The 16,891-nt window shown below is 33.7% G+C and overlaps 1 pseudogene across 1 annotated transcript; it reads left to right on the forward strand.

Annotated features, from left to right (window-relative positions):
* Nucleotides 1-358: 358 nt before the first annotated feature.
* LOC145955656 (uncharacterized) lies at nucleotides 359-5,838 on the forward strand (annotated as a pseudogene). Its single transcript, XR_014432311.1, has 4 exons — nucleotides 359-1,746; nucleotides 1,969-2,307; nucleotides 2,407-2,520; nucleotides 2,742-5,838. The product of XR_014432311.1 is annotated as an uncharacterized LOC145955656 (transcript).
* Nucleotides 5,839-16,891: the final 11,053 nt, after the last annotated feature.

Raw genomic sequence — 16,891 nt, forward strand, 5'->3', positions numbered from 1 at the left:
TTCTCTTTAATCAGACTTAAATTGTGTATATACGGATTCAAATTATATACAAGAATTATTTAATGACTCGTATATTAGTATGTTCAAATACACATGCTAAATGTTTATAATATATAATTAAAAATTAAAATGATTTATATATATATGATTCAAATTATATACGGATTCAAATAGTATACAAGAATTATTTAATGACTCGTATATTAGTATGTTCAAATACACATGGTAAATGTTTATAATATATAATTAAAAATTAAAATGATTTATATATATAAATAAATATTATCTTTAATATATAAATTATATTTAAAATTTAAATAAATATGTTCAAATATATAGATTGTATTTTAAATTTATAATAAATAATTTATATATAACGCAATAATTATTTATTGATAATTTATTTTGAAAATATTAAAATTTAATTCTTAAAGAATTAACTGAATTTAATATTAAGTTAAAGAATTCTAAAACCTCTGTTTATCAAATAGAATTCCTAAAAATGTTTTCATTATAAATTAAACTAATTATATCCAATTGACTTAATTTAATCTAATCCTAATCATGATTGAGTTAGTTGAATTTGAATTAGAAAAAGAGTTACATAAACTCAATCATCAATTTTTTTTTTCCATTACAGAGATTTAGTAAAATAATAATAAAGAAATATTAACTATACACTCTCTAATACATCTTTTTAATACACTTATTTTTATTAATTAAAATTTATTGAAAATAAAAAAAAATTAAAAGAAAGAAGCATTATATTGGATGTATGACCTACTAAAATTTGTATTTTTCAATAAATTTTAACCAATTAAAAAAAATGTGTTTAAATGAGTATATTGATATCATTTCTTGTTTATAATGATCATTATTTTTCAGGTGATTCAAAAATATGACACATTTCACCAGTATTTATTCATGCCTTCCTTTGTGAACTTGCATGCTGTTGCTTTTCTGCATTCTTATGGACATGCATCTTTGTTTATCTCCTTTACTGTGCTCTCTCTTTTTTTTTTGCTCCCCGTTGAATTACCCTAATATGTGGAATAATAGGCAAAATTTGCTACCAACAGACCTTATTAATTAGTATATTTGCATCATGGTGGTTGTTAATTCTTTTTTATTTTCTGCTGACAGTTCTCTGAATTGGGATGAGTTCTGCTGCTAAAAACATGGATGAGCATGAGCTAATTCTAGGGGCGGTCCTTAAGTACCACATGAACCAAATAACCTGCAGCAAAGAGTTTTCTGAGTCAATGAAGAATAAAGAAACTAATGAAAGCCTTTTAGAAAGTTTATGCAACGGATTGAAGCTATCTTTATTGGAAAAAATTATTATCAGTCTTGTTTTATCTGATTCTGAGAATCCTGATGCCAGGCTGAGTGGTAAGTATGAAGTTACATTTAACTTGACTAATAATGTTAATGGTCATTTCTATATCATCTATACTGTGTCAATATTATTTTTCCATTTATATATAGTATATTTGACCTGAAATGTTGCTTGTGTATAGGCAAATCTTTTTGCATGGCTCGGATTGAGGAATTGTTTGCCAATCCTGGTTCTTGGAGTTGCAATGAGCAAATTAACAAAATTATCATGTTCCTAAAGCAGTCTAAGGGTCTTTCCAAGCACATGGTTTCCTTTATGCAGATATTATCACTTGTGAAGTTCAAAGACAAGCCAACTTTTGCCTTGACTCCATTGCTTCCTGAAGAGATGCATGAGGCTGATTTAAGGTGGTAATGTATTTAGTAATCCTTATTACCATTTTATTAAGTTAACTACTCATCATTGGGCCAATGATATTGAAAACTTATTTGATTTAACCACTGAAATAAGTGGTTAACATAAAACTGGCAACCATTTTTGAATACAATCATATATTTGTTGTATATTATTAGTTATCAATAGTAATTAATTCAGTCATGATGTTTAATTAGTTATTCATCTTTTTACAGGAAGATGGAGTTGTTCCACAAGTGTGGAGAAAATGATTTTGATGCTATTTTGGAAGACATGCAGAAGGAAATAAACATTGGAGATATTGTGAAGGAACAAGGCTATGGATGCACGGTTGATGTCTCAAAGTGCAAGGAGATATTTTCTCCATTCTCATCTCTAACTGATAATATGCTATCTAAATTACTTGGTGCAATTGCTTATAGTCGTACTGGGATGGAGGAAAACCAGAACACATACTTAACATTTCCTGCAGCCAATGGATCCAACGTGTCTCAGTTGCCACCTCTTAACTCTATTGGAATATTGATGTCTTGGTAGATACAGTTAACCATCTTGTGAGTTTTATTCAATAGGACTTAAAGTTCCTCTCATTTTGTTATTGCCTTTTGAATAAGAAAGTAAATCATTTCATTTTTATGTGCTTTCTGATACAGGCACCTCAAACCAACTGGATATGTGTCATGGAAAATCTTGATCATGAAGGGTTTTTCCTTCCTTGTGAAGAAGCATTCCTTTTTCTCATGTGTGTGTATAAACATGCCTCTGAGGTATGATATCAGAACCTTATATATGCTTTTCCGGTAGCTTAGCTGATTTAAAATCAGTTTTGATACAAGTTAGAAATAATTTTTAGAGCTTCTTTGCTGAAAAATAAAGAATTTTTTCTAGAAGAAAAGTTATCAAAGCCATTTTTAATCTTGTATCTAAATAGGCTTTTATATGCAAACTCTGGCATAAAATTCTGAATGTATGAAAATATACCTAGCAGGAACCATTTCCTCTCCATGCCATATGTGGATCTGTATGGAAGAATAGTAGAATACTGAGGGTCAGCTGTCTTTCCTTAAATACGCTGTATTAGCACCACCAGAAATATTTACCTTTGCACACTCGGGAAGATTGCTGGTATGATGATCTGTTTGTACATTTAGACCTGTTTGGATAAATTATTCCAAAAGCACTTATAGGAAGAAAAAAATTAAAATAAACTTATTAATGAACTAAAACTAAATTATACATGAGTTAAAAATAAGATTTTTGAAAAATTGATAAAAAAGAAAATTTCTACAAATTAACTTATATTTAAGCTAATTTTAACTCATGAAAAACTTTTTTTTTTTTTTTTTTATATTTTTCTCTCATAAAAGTATTTCTAGAGAAGTTTATCTATGTTGACCATTATTGTTTCTTGTTCTTATCGCCAAATTCTTATGACAACAAATTGTTGTGCAGGCATATGTTGATGCAATTAATGGCCACAAGCTTCAAAATGACCATGCAAATCATGCATGGTTGTGTCTTGACCTTTTAGACGTCCTCTGCCGGCTAGCCGAGAAGGCTCATGCCAATAATGTTCGATCAATCCTTGATTACCCTCTTAAACACTGTCCTGAAGTGTTGCTTCTTGGGATGGCACATATTAATGTACAATCTAATGGATTCATATTTGTTGGTTCTCAACAATTACCTATTCTATGTCTTTTCTTGATTCATGTAGTTTACATTTGTTGTTCTTGCAGACTGCCTATTATCTCTTGCAACGGGAAGTATCTCTGATTGTTTTTCCCAAGATAGTAAAAAGTGCTGTAGGCAGTGGGATGATTCTACACCTTTGGCATGTTAATCCCAATCTGGTCTTGAGAGGGTTTATGGATTCTCAAAACAATGATGCAGGCAGCATTAGAAGAATTGTGGACATCTGTCGGGAGTTAAATGTTGTTCTCTTTTTAAGTGTGTTTTTTTACTTTTATTCATTTCAATCATTTTCCTGATAGATAGATAGATTGCAGTAAGTTGTTATGGTTTTCTTGATTTTGTTATATTTGAGGATTACAATTGACTATTGATATGATTAAAATAGAAATAATGCATTAATAGAATATATAAATAAAGAGTAATTTTTATCTTATAAACCAGTTTTATAAGATTAAGTTAGGTTCATAATAAAAAATCTCCTTGTAAGATAAGAATTGTTTCTCACTTATATATAGATATATCACTAGTGGATGTGGCCAAAATAGAAATAAGGCATTAGCAAACTATATAAAGAGATAGCAATCCTCACCTTATATATTGATCTAGACTCAATTTGCTTTCTTAATATGTTTTAATAATAAGCGAATCTCACTTTCATTGAGCCCTTAGTTGCAAGAAGCCTTCAAATTTGTCTTCACGATTCACAAATGCCAATCTCTTTTCTTTTTTACAATCTTTTACCATTTTTAACTCATGCTTCTTGGTGGTTTTACAGATTCTATCATCCGTGGTGGAAATTATGCCCTCTTATTATAGTATAAGGTTAGCAGCAGTGGCATCAAGAAAAAAATTCATTAACCTCGAGAGGTGGTTGAATAGAAACTTAACTAGAAGCAAAGACATCCTTTTTGTGGTAACAATAATACCTTTCCTCGTTCTTTGGATCCTAATTTTTTTTACAAACTAACTTCACAGATTTAGAGTCTTGAATATAAATTAAAAGTGCTTTTGAGAGTTTTTATATTGAAAATAAAGAACTTTTTTCAATAAAAAAACTCTTAAATATGCTTTTAAGCTTCTATCCAAACAATCTCTTATGCAGTCTTTTGGTTTCGTCACTTGTGCATTCCAACGTGTACTCCTCTGAGTTTATTGTAGCAGAAAAGTGGCTGACATTGTTAGGCTTTGCAGGAGTGCCTCAAGTTCTTAAAGGATGTCCATTTTGGTGGATCACAAAACCTTTTTGGCAAATCTTTTCATCAGTCTGGTGCTGTTCTGAGCCTCTATGCTGAGACGACTTCCACCTTCTTGAAGGTTCTACTTTAAATATTTGGTTTCTCTGCCTGTTGATCTTATTTGATTTTCATCTCACTTTTTCTGATTACAGGTTCTTAAATCCCACACCAACTCGGTTGCCTTTGGACAACTTTCTCAGCAGTTGGAGAGGCTGCATATATCTATTGAAGATTACTCTCTGGTTTTTACTCTTCAATTTCTCAGTTTCCTATGTTTATTCTATCGCTCGTGCTCATATCATTTTATATTTGCACTTAATTTTGTTGCTACAATTGCAGTTACATAGTACAGACAGAACCTCGTCAAGGCTTTCTTCTAATCCTGGTTTTGTTGGTCCTTCCCGTGATCTATTTCTACTGTATATTTCTATCACTTGTGTTTCTATAGTTACATAGCCTGTTGCTTTGCATAAAGACATAAATTTATGCTTTCTATTTCTGAAAATATGTTGTGCTCCTTTGATATGTGCATCTGGTGTAGGGTTTGGATCTGCCTTGAACACTGAAACTTTGGTTGCTGCTGCTACGAAAATAGAAAGTCCTATTGAGATACTCTCTAGCCTTGTACAAAAGAATAATCAGACTGGCTGCTTTCTTCAGTTTTGATAATTGATTCGTTCAGTTGTTTATATTATCAATGATTTTACTTATCTGCTTATAAATAATTTTGAAGAGTTTCATGTTTCACCTAAGGGATATCTTTGTTTACAAAAAAAAAACATCTAGCTTGTGAGAGCTACACTTTCCCTCACATTTGATTTTGTTTAAATTTTCTAATTAAGTAGAGATGAACTACACACACTCTCTATATGCAATTATTCGTGGTTTCAAAAATCTCTCTCCTATAAATGTCTTCTTTATCTCTTATCTCCTGATTCTTTCATCTCTATCCTTATTTAAAGTAACAGGTCCCTCATCTATTATTTCATGGGGATTTTCTCTGATTTCTTGGGGATAGACTATCCTTATTTCTTTTAACTTTCATACCGGTTTAAATTTCTTTGATTTAAAATGGCTTATGATTATTCTTTCTCCTAATTATGAGGATAACAAAGTATTCTCTCTATTTAATTTTCTTACACTTTATTGTCGTCGATAAATGAAATTATTATTGAATTTTGATTATTATGTTGACAATGATTTTATTAAGTATATTTGATATTATTCTGTATACAAATTTATTAAATTTTGTCAAGGTCATATGATAGATATTTACTTCAAAATAAATAATTGTGATCCTAAAATTATTTAACTGGTACAATGCATGAACTAAAATACTAGTTTTAATTTAGTATCTTATACAAATCTAAATTTTGATTTCCTTTACTTGGAGTAATTTAACCCTAATTTTTTATTATGTTAACAGGCTCCGGACTCAGATGTTCAAGAAAAGATATCATTTATAATTAATAATGTATCTGCTGCTAATATTGAAGACAAAGCAAAAGTGTTTGCTGAAATTTTGAAAGAGCAGTACTATGGTTTGCACAGTATATGGTTATGAAAAGGTTAGCATGATTCATAAGTCAAGTCATGTATCATGTAATTGCTTAAAACAGTTGCATCCATGTAGAGATATGGGGCATGCTATATATATTGGTACCTTCGTTTATACCATTTGTTATTTATTTCTAGAGCAAGCATTGAGCCAAATTTCCATGACTTGTACCTGAAATTCCTGGATAAGGTTAATTCAAAGGCTTTAAGCAAAGATATTGTGCAGGCAGCTTATGAAAATTGCAAGGTTTGAGCCTTGTTTCTGTTCCCTGCTTGATTGAATTGACAAGTTGTGTCGATAATATGAAATCATACTTGGTGTTTGAATATTCTTCAGGCTCTTTTAGGATCAGAGCTCTTAAAATCAAGTTTAGAAGAACGCTCTTTGCTTAAAAATTTGGGGAGGTGGCTTGGGAAGTTAACAATTGGCCGTAATAAGGTTTTGATGGCTCGTGAAATAGACCCAAAGTCTTTGATTATAGAGGTAATTTCCAAATTGAATATATTTCAGGAGCAGATGGCCCTTAAATTGGTCATTTTCTTATCAAATTGTTTTCCATGTTGTAGGCATATGAGAAGGGGCTAATGTTCGTTATTATTCCATTTACATCAAAGGTATAATTTATGATTGTAATTATCTGGTTCAATGTTTATCATTTAATTATGTGTTCTGACTCTAATTATGACTATCTTATGTTTCTATATAAAACACATTTTGTCATCAAATCCCTTTCAAAAAAACATCTCTCAAAAGAATGGCAAGAAGAAACAAAGGTAATCAGTCAACAAATAAATCAACTAGCTAGGATACAACCAATTGTTCGGAAGGAGATGAAGAAAATAACAAAATGGTTTCAAGAAATTGTTTATATTTCTTCTAGGTTCTTTCATTTAAAACTCATTATTTAATTTCATTATTTTTTTTAATTACAGTATAAGTGCTCATCAAATATCTCAGCCAAAAAATGACATAGAAAAATACTATAATATCTCGAGTGCATCATCTCCCATAAAAGTTGTTGAAAGTAGGATTGATAAGGATGTGGAACAAGCTAGTGGGATGGATCCATTAATAGTCACTTTCAATAGCTTAGCCAGAATGATAGTGGATAAATATTCTAAATTGAAGTTCGCACTTTCTCCATCAAGACTTCCAATACTTATTGATAATAACCAACAAACTTGTTCAACTAATTCACATCAAATTCCTTCAAGAGTGGACAGTCAAAGTAAAAGTAGAAGGATATTGCTTGATCATTATGAAGCAGATAATAAATATTATATAAATTATCAACCCATGTCTCCGTATATATATAATTGATGGAAGAATTGTCTATGTTCAAATACCAAAAGTAAGTTCCATCAATTATATACGGAGACATGAGTTGATAATTTATATAATATTTATTATCTGCTTCATAATGATCAAGCAATATCCTTTTACTTTCACTTTGACTGTCCACTCTTGAAGGAATTTGATGCGAATTAGTTGAAGAAGTTTGTTGGTTATTATCAATAAGTATTGAAAGTCCTGATGGAGAAAGTGCGAACTTCAATTTAGGATATTTATCCACTATCATTTTGGCTAAGCTATTGAAAGTGACTATTATGGATCCATCCCACTAGCTTGTTCCACATCCTTATCAATCCTACTTTCAACAACTTTTATGGGTGATGACGCATCCGAGATATTATAGTATTTTTCTCTGTCATTTTTTGGTTGAGGTATTTGATGAGCACTTGTACTGTAATTATAAAAAAAATATTTAAAAATCACATAAAATAATGAAATTAAATAATGGGTTTTAAATAAAAAAACCTAGAAGAAATATAAACGATTTCTTGAAACCGTTTTGTTATTTTCATCATCTCCTTTTGAGCAATTGATTGTATCTTAGTTGATTTGTTTGTTGACCGATTACCTTTGTTTCTTCTTGCCATTCTTTTGAGAGACGTTTTTGGAAAGAGATTTGATGACAAAATGTGTTCTATATAAAAACTTAAGATAGTCCTAATTAGAATCAAAACGCATAATTGAATGATGAATAAAGACATATTGAATGGTTATATATAAATCAACAACATTACAATTATTTTGAATTATTGATATTTTAGATAATAAACAAAATTATATTTGTTATCAAATATTAAATTTTAATTTAAATATATATGTGATAAATAAAAAATTAACCGTATTTTTTGAATTTATTTATTTTACACCATGTGTAAAAATTTGGATTAATTAATTATTTTTTTAAGTAACATTTGTTTTTTAATTTTAAGCTTTTTTATTTAACAAATTATCTATAAATTTTAAATATTTCAACTTTCACCAAATTTATTACGATATTTTTAAATAAAAAATTTGTTATATGTTAGTTAAAAAAATAAAATTACTAGAATAATAATGAATTTTTTAATTCCTTATTTTATGGAAGATAATTTTAATATAAAAAAATCCAATAAACCCTAAAACTTAAATTTCTAAACCGTTAATTTTAAATGTTTTTTGTTAATTTATCAAATTATATAAAAAAATTTAGATTTGAAATAATATAGTTAAAAAGGTTACCATAATAATTACAATATTCATAAAACCTATTTTTAGTTAACAAATTATTTATCATTTTTAAATTAAATCTTTTACATTTGCTTGTTACTAAAAGATATCAATAGATGAATGAAAAATTTATAGATCATTTTTATCAGAAGATAGTTCTAATATTAAAAAAAAATCTATTAAACCTGTAAACTTTTTTTAAAAAAATTTATTAAATTATCTTAAAATTTAAATTTGAAATGTTTCAATTACAAAAAAAAATTGACCAAAATAATTACGATATTTAGAAAAATTGTTATATGTTAGTTACAAAAAAAAATTCACTAGAATAATTGCAAAATATTTAAAAAAAAAAAACTAGGGGAATTGCTTGTGTCTCTAATAGTTATATACAGACATAATATTAGAAAGTTGTGTATAGTTCTTCCAAGAGAATATAAGATTTTTTTACATCTGAGTGGTATAATGGTCCACTAAAAACTGAAGACCACACTACTAAAGAGTCTTCACGCTCGACGTCCTTGAGATAGAGACTCCTAAGAGTCTCCACGCCCGGCGCACCCACCTTACGCCTGGCGTGCTCCAAATAGAGACCATTAAGAGTCTCTCCATGCCCGGCGCACTCACCCGCGCCTGGCATCGTCCACACCGAGACCTTTAGAGGTCTCCACGCCCGACGCATCAATCTTGCACCCGGCGCCACCCCAGTAAAGTCACAAACAGGTTCACTATCTGATATCGTGCCCGGTGTGGTTCTTCCCTTACTCAGCGAAACCCATCCAGAGACCCCCTTCCCCATTTTTAATCACGCCCGGTGCGACTAACCTCACGCCCTTCGTGATCAAGAAATGGGTGTCTATGATGAATGCACTCCCGGCGCCAAGAACTGGGCCTGGCACAAATTCAAACAACATCCTCCAAAATTCAAAAATCAACAAATTCAGCCACATGCAAACACAAAAACACAATTCATAAGCTCCATACAACACAAAAACAAACTCAAAATCAACATGCACCCATCCGATGTATCAAAATCACCAAAAACCTCATTTTTTCCAAAACCTCAAAAAATGAGTGAATTCTCCGATCCAGCCATGGATCCTCGACTTTCATGCATCAATTGAGTCACTAAACTCACATGCAACTAAACGAAAAATATTCTAGTTTTCATCACCTGAAAATTGGCTGAAAATAGCCAAGAACGGAGAAGAAGTAGAATTTCCTTTCAAAGCTCAACCCGGAACTTCAATCGTCCAAAAGCAAGCTTCCTAGCCTAAATTCCAAGAGAAGACAGAAGAGATTAGCGATCTAAAGGAGAAGAAGTATTGTCGCAACCCGAAAATTTCCGATCTCGCGACTAATGGGTTAGACATCCTTTGAAAAGTCTCATCAATTAAGGAATGCCCGGACACCAGACTAATCCTTAATTAATGGTTTTTGAAAAATGGTTCATGGAGTCGCCACCAATGTTTTACTCAAAATATTGGAAAAAGAAAAGGTTTTTTTTTATAAAAAGAATCCAATAATGGCCTTGATAACCAGAATTGGGTTCGGGGGTTGATTACGTGTAGGGAAGGTATTAAGCACCCGTACAACGCCCTTAATTGGTACCCTATGATGAAGTTAGCATTATAAATGATAATAATAAAAATATTAAATCTCCTTTTATTAATAATTATTTACATGCTTGAAATTTAAATTATACAATTAACCCTAAAATGTCTTCATGATTGTTTTTATTATAACAATAATTATTATAGATAAGAAATAAAAAGAGAGAAAGAAATTAACTGAAATACCTCTTGAATGAGCTCTATTAGATCTTCAAAATAAGAAGATTTTAGGTGTTTTGTGGCAACCCTTCACACTACAATGCCTCACAAAATCTCAAGAAATACAAAAGAGAGAGGGAGAGAGAAAAAGAGAGAGAAATTTCGTGCTCTAAGGAGTCTGGACGAAATTTTGGAGTCCTGAGAAATGAGCCCAAGCAGTCTATTTATAGACTTCAGAAAAGGTCCAGAACGGCCCGTTCCAAAATCGGAACAGCTCATTCTGGATCCGAACGTTATATGCAAAATTCTCACCTTGGTACGGCCCGTTCTGAAATTAGAACGGACCGTTCTGGAGTGCTAGAACGGCCCGTTCCCTCCAGAACGGCCCGTCCCAGCCTAAAATTTTTACGCCTTTTGCCTGGTTTGGAACGGCCCGTTCTGTTTTTGGAACGACCTATTCCAGATTAGGTTTTTAGGCCTTTTTTTGTAACTTGGAACGGTCCGTTCCAAATTGGGAACGACCCGTTCCAAATTGGGAAAGGCCCGTTCTGATTTTGGAACAGCCCGTTCCAGTCTTCTAAAATTAGCTTGTTTGGGCTTTTGGGCCCTCTAAAGTCCTGTCCCGTTGTTTGCATGCCCCCGGACGAAATTAGGTGTCTACAAGTACCATACAAAGAAATTCAGGAGAGAAAGGAGCTCACAGACCTAGAATCCTTCCCTCTAAGACTTCTCTCTAAAACCTCTCTCTAAGTTCCCTTTTTCTCTTTTCCTCTACTGCATGCATGGCCTATTTGTAGATCTTTAGAATGACCAGAACGGCCCGTTCTGGACTCAAACATCATGTGTAAAATTCACATCCAGAACAACCCATTCTCAAACTAGAATGACTCGTTTTGGGGTTGAATTTAACTCACAACAACCCTGTTTGGAACGGCCCGTTCCCAACTAGGATTTATAGACCTATTTAGTAGTCAACTTTTCCTTATGAAGGGGAGCTCTTAATGATTAGGAGACTCCTCAACAACCAACTTAGTGGTACTTTATCACAAAGGGAGAACATTTCTCATACTAGATACAAAGTTTTAAATAATGCATGTTCTCTCATTGTTGACAGTGGATCATGGTGCAATTGTTCTAGCACTAGGCTGGTTGAGAAGTTGGGCTTAACTACTAGTCCCCATCCTAAACCTTATCAATTACATTGGCTTAATGAGGATGGTGACTTGGTAGTTGACCAACAAGTAAAGGTCAAGCTTTCCATTGGGAATTATGAAGATGAGGTGCTATGCGATGTAGTACCAATGGAAGGTTGTCATATCTTGTTAGGAAGGCCATGGCAATATGATAAGAAAACCATGCATAATGGCCTTACTAATGAGATAACCTTTACACATAAAGAAAAGAAATTTGTGCTTCATCCTCTTTCTCCTCAACAAGTGATTGAGGATCAAGCACAAATGAAACTCAAAAGAGAAAGTGAAAGAAAATTACAAAAAAAAAGAAGAAAAGAGAGAGAAAAAAAAGTCCATGAGAAATAAGGACAAAGAGAATTCTATGGAGAAAGGATTCCCCTCCCTAGAAGTTGTTAATCAAGAAAAAGAAATTTCAAAACCTACTCTCTTGATTAAACAACCCTCTTTTATCCTTCTGTGTACAGGCACTCTAACTTGCACTACCACAACTAGTGGACATGAGACTTTACCTAAGGGGGTTAAAATTCTTCTAAATGAATTTGATGATCTATTTTCTCCCGAGGGTCCAATGGGCCTTCCTCCTTTAAGGGGAATAGAACATCAAATAGATTTGGTGCCTGGGGCTAGCCTACCCAATAGGCCTACCTATAGGACCAACTCCTAATAGACTAAAGAAATAGAGTCTCAAGTCCAAGAGTTGTTGGAGAAGGGCTGGGTTCGAAAGAGCTTAAGTCATTGTGTTGTACCAGTGTTGTTGGTTCCCAAGAAAGATGGCAAGTGGAGAATGTGTTGTGATAGTAGAGCCATCAACATCACTGTGAAATATAAACATCCTATCCCTAGACTTGATGACATGTTAGATGAGCTTCATGGAGCCATCATATTTTCTAAGGTTGATCTTAAAAGTGGTTATAATCAAATAAGAATTAAAGAAGGTGATGAATGGAAAACCACTTTCAAGACCAAGTTTGGATTATATGAATGGTTGGTGATGCCCTTTGGTCTCACCCATGCTCTTAGTACTTTTATGCGTCTCATGAATCACGTTCTAAGGGATTGTATAGGTAAGTTTGTTGTAGTTTATTTTGATGAAATTCTTATATATAGTAGGTGCCTAAGTAATCAAATAGGACACTTAAGGCAGGTTTTTAATATTCTTAGGAAAAATCATCTTTTTGGTAATCTAGAGAAATGTACTTTTTGTGTAGATAGTGTTGTCTTTCTAGGTTTTATTATTAGTAAAAAAAAAGGGGGTTCATGTGGACCCCGAGAAAATCAGGGCCATCCAAGAATGGCCCACTTCTAAAAGTGTTGGAGATATTAGGAGCTTCCATGGTTTGGTAAGCTTATATAGGAGGTTTGTTCCTAATTTCTCCACACTTGCCTCCCCTTTGAACGAATTGGTTAAGAAGAATATGGAATTCATTTGGGGAGAGCAACAAGAGAAAGCTTTTCTAGCCTTAAAGGATAAGCTCACCCATGCGCACCACTTCTAGCTCTTCCGGATTTTTCAAGAACTTTTGAGGTAGAATGTGATGCCTCTGGAGTTGGCATAGGAGCGGTTTTGTTACAGGGTGCACCCAATTGCTTATTTTAGTGAAAAACTCAAAGGTGCCTCCCTTAACTACCCTACCTATGACAAAGAGCTTTATGCTTTGGTTAGGGCCCTTCAAACTTGGGAACATTACCTTGTTCCCAAGGAGTTTGTCATTCATAGTGACCATGTAAGTATTTGAGGGGTCAAGGTAAACTCAACAAAAGGCATGCTAAATGGGTAGAGGTCATGGAACAATTCCTATACGTGATCAAATACAAGAAAGGGAAAAATAATGTTGTGGTTGATACCCTTTCTAGGAATTTGCTAGTCTCCCTTGGATCTCAAATCTTGGGATTTGATTGCATAAAGGAATTGTATTCCAATGACTCCGAACTTAATGAATATTATACCAAGTGTTTAGCAAAGCCTCAAGGAGGTTTCTATATTTCTAAGGGGTATTTGTACAAAGAAGGTAGAATATGTATACCCCAAGGATCTATTACAAAACTCCTTCTGAAAGAAAGTCATGAGGGTGGACTCATGGGGCACTTTCAAGTTGAAAAGACTCTAAGCTTTTTAAAATAGAAATTCTTTTGGGCCCGTTCCAAATTAGGAACGGCCCGTTCCAAATTAGGAACGGCCCGTTCCAGTCTTCTAAAATTAGCCTGTTTGGGCTTTTGGGCCCTCTAAAGTCCTGTCCCATTGTTTGCATGCCCCTGGATGAAATTAGGTGTCTGCAAGTATCATACAAAGAAATTTGAGAGAGAAAGGAGCTCACAGACCTAGAATCCTTCCCTCTAAGACTTCTCTCTAAAACCTCTCTCTAAGTTCCCTTTTTCTCTTTTCCTCTACTGTATGCATGGCCTATTTGTAGTACTTTAGAGTGGCAGAACGGCTCGTTCTGGACTCAAACATCATGTGTAAAATTCACATCCAGAACAACCCATTCTTAAACCAGAATGGCCCGTTTTGGGGTTGCATTTAACTCACAACAACCCTATTTGGAACGACCCGTTCCCAACTAGGATTTATAGACCTATTTAGTAGTCAACTTTTCCTTATGAAGGGGAGCTCTTAATGATTAGGAGACTCCTCAACAACCAACCTAGTGGTACTTTATCACAAAGGGAGAACATTTTTCATACTAGATGCAAAGTTTTAAATAATGCATGTTCTCTCATTGTTGATAGTGGATCATGGTGCAATTGTTGTAGCACAAGGCTGGTTGAGAAGTTGGGCTTAATTACTAGTCCTCATCCTAAACCTTATCAATTACATTGGCTTAATGAGGATGGTGACTTGGTAGTTGACCAACAAGTAAAGGTCAAGCTTTCCATTGGGAATTATGAAGATGAGGTGCTATGCGATGTAGTACCAATGGAAGCTTGTCATATCTTGTTAGGAAGGCCATGTAAATATGATAAGAAAACCATGCATAATGGCCTTACTAATGAGATAACCTTTACACATAAAGAAAATAAATTTGTCCTTCATCCTCTTTCTCCTCAACAAGTGATTGAGGATCAAGCACAAATGAAACTCAAAAGAGAAAGTGAAAGAAAATTACAAAAAAAAAGAAGAAGAGAGAGAGAAATAAGGACAAAGAGAATTCTATGGAGAAAGGAGTCCCCTCCTTAGAAGTTGTTAATCAAGAAAAATTAAGAAATTTCAAAACCTACTCTCTTGATTAAACAACCCTCTTTCATCCTTCTATGTACAAGGACTCTAACTTGCACTACCACAACTAGTGGACATGAGACTTTACCTAAGGGGGTTAAAATTCTTCTAAATGAATTTGATGATCTATTTCCTCCCGAGGGTCCAATGGGCCTTCCTCCTTTAAGGGGAATAGAACATCAAACTGATTTTGTGCCTGGGGCTAGCCTACCCAATAGGCCTACCTATAGGACCAACCCCCAATAGACTAAAGAAATAGAGTCTCAAGTCCAAGATTTGTTGGAGAAGGGCTGGGTTCGAAAGAGCTTAAGTCCTTGTGTTGTACCAGTGTTGTTGGTTCCCAAGAAAGATGGCAAGTGGAGAATGTTTTATGATAGTAGAGCCATCAACATCACTGTGAAATATAAACATCCTATCCCTAGACTTGATGACATGTTAGATGAGCTTCATGGAGCCATCATATTTTCTAAGGTTGATCTTAAAAGTGGTTATAATCAAATAAGAATTAAAGAAGGTGATGAATGGAAAACCACTTTCAAGACCAAGTTTGGATTATATGAATGGTTGGTGATGCCCTTTGGTCTCACCCATGCTCTTAGTACTTTTATGCGTCTCATGAATCACGTTCTAAGGGATTGTATAGGTAAGTTTGTTGTAGTTTATTTTCATGACATTCTTATATATAGTAGGTGCCTAAGTGATCACATAGGACACTTAAGGCAAGTTTTTAATATTCTTAGGAAAAATCATCTTTTTGGTAATCTAGAGAAATGTACTTTTTGTGTAGATAGTGTTGTCTTTCTAGGTTTTATTATTATTAAAAAAAGGGGTTCATGTGGACCCCGAGAAAATCAGGGCCATCCAAGAATTGCCCACTTCTAAAAGTGTTGGAGATATTAGGAGCTTCCATGGTTTGGCAAGCTTCTATAGGAGGTTTGTTCCTAATTTCTCCACACTTGCCTCCCCTTTGAACGAATTGGTTAAGAAGAATATGGAATTCATTTGGGGAGAGCAACAAGAGAAAGCTTTTCTAGCCTTCAAGGATAAGCTCACCCATGCGCACCACTTCTAGCTCTTCCGGATTTTTCAAGAACTTTTGAGGTAGAATGTGATGCCTCTGGAGTTGGCATAGGAGCGGTTTTGTTACAGGGTGCACCCAATTGCTTATTTTAGTGAAAAACTCAAAGGTGCCTCCCTTAACTACCCTACCTATGACAAAGAGCTTTATGCTTTGGTTAGGGCCCTTCAAACTTGGGAACATTACCTTGTTCCCAAGGAGTTTGTCACTCATAGTGACCATGTAAGTATTTGAGGGGCCAAGGCAAACTCAACAAAAGGCATGCTAAATGGGTAGAGGTCATGGAACAATTCCTATATGTGATCAAATACAAGAAAGGGAAAAATAATGTTGCGGTTGATGCCCTTTCTAGGAATTTGCTAGTCTCCCTTGGATCTCAAATCTTGGGATTTGATTGCATAACGGAATTGTATTCCAATGACTCCGAACTTAATGAATATTATACCAAGTGTTTAGCAAAGCCTCAAGGAGGTTTCTATATTTCTAAGGGGTATTTGTACAAAGAAGGTAGAATATGTATACCCTAAGGATCTATTACAAAACTCCTTCTGAAAGAAAGTCATGAGAGTGGACTCATGGGGCACTTTGGAGTTGAAAAGACTCTAAGATTTTTAAAAGAGAAATTCTTTTGGGCCCTTATGAGGAGGGATGTTGAGAGGTTTGCTCTAGATGTATAGCTTGCTTGCAAGCAAAGTCTAAAGTAATGTCTCATGGCTCCTATACACCCTTGCCAGTTGCTAACTCTCCATGGGTTGATATAATTATGGATTTCATTTTGGGCTTGCCCAAGACCCAGAGAGGCATGGATTCTATTTTTGTGATAGTGGACAGATT

The sequence above is a fragment of the Cajanus cajan genome, chromosome 3 (assembly GCF_000230855.2).
Source record: "Cajanus cajan strain Asha chromosome 3, NIPB_CcT2T_4, whole genome shotgun sequence".
NCBI lineage: Eukaryota > Viridiplantae > Streptophyta > Magnoliopsida > Fabales > Fabaceae > Cajanus > Cajanus cajan.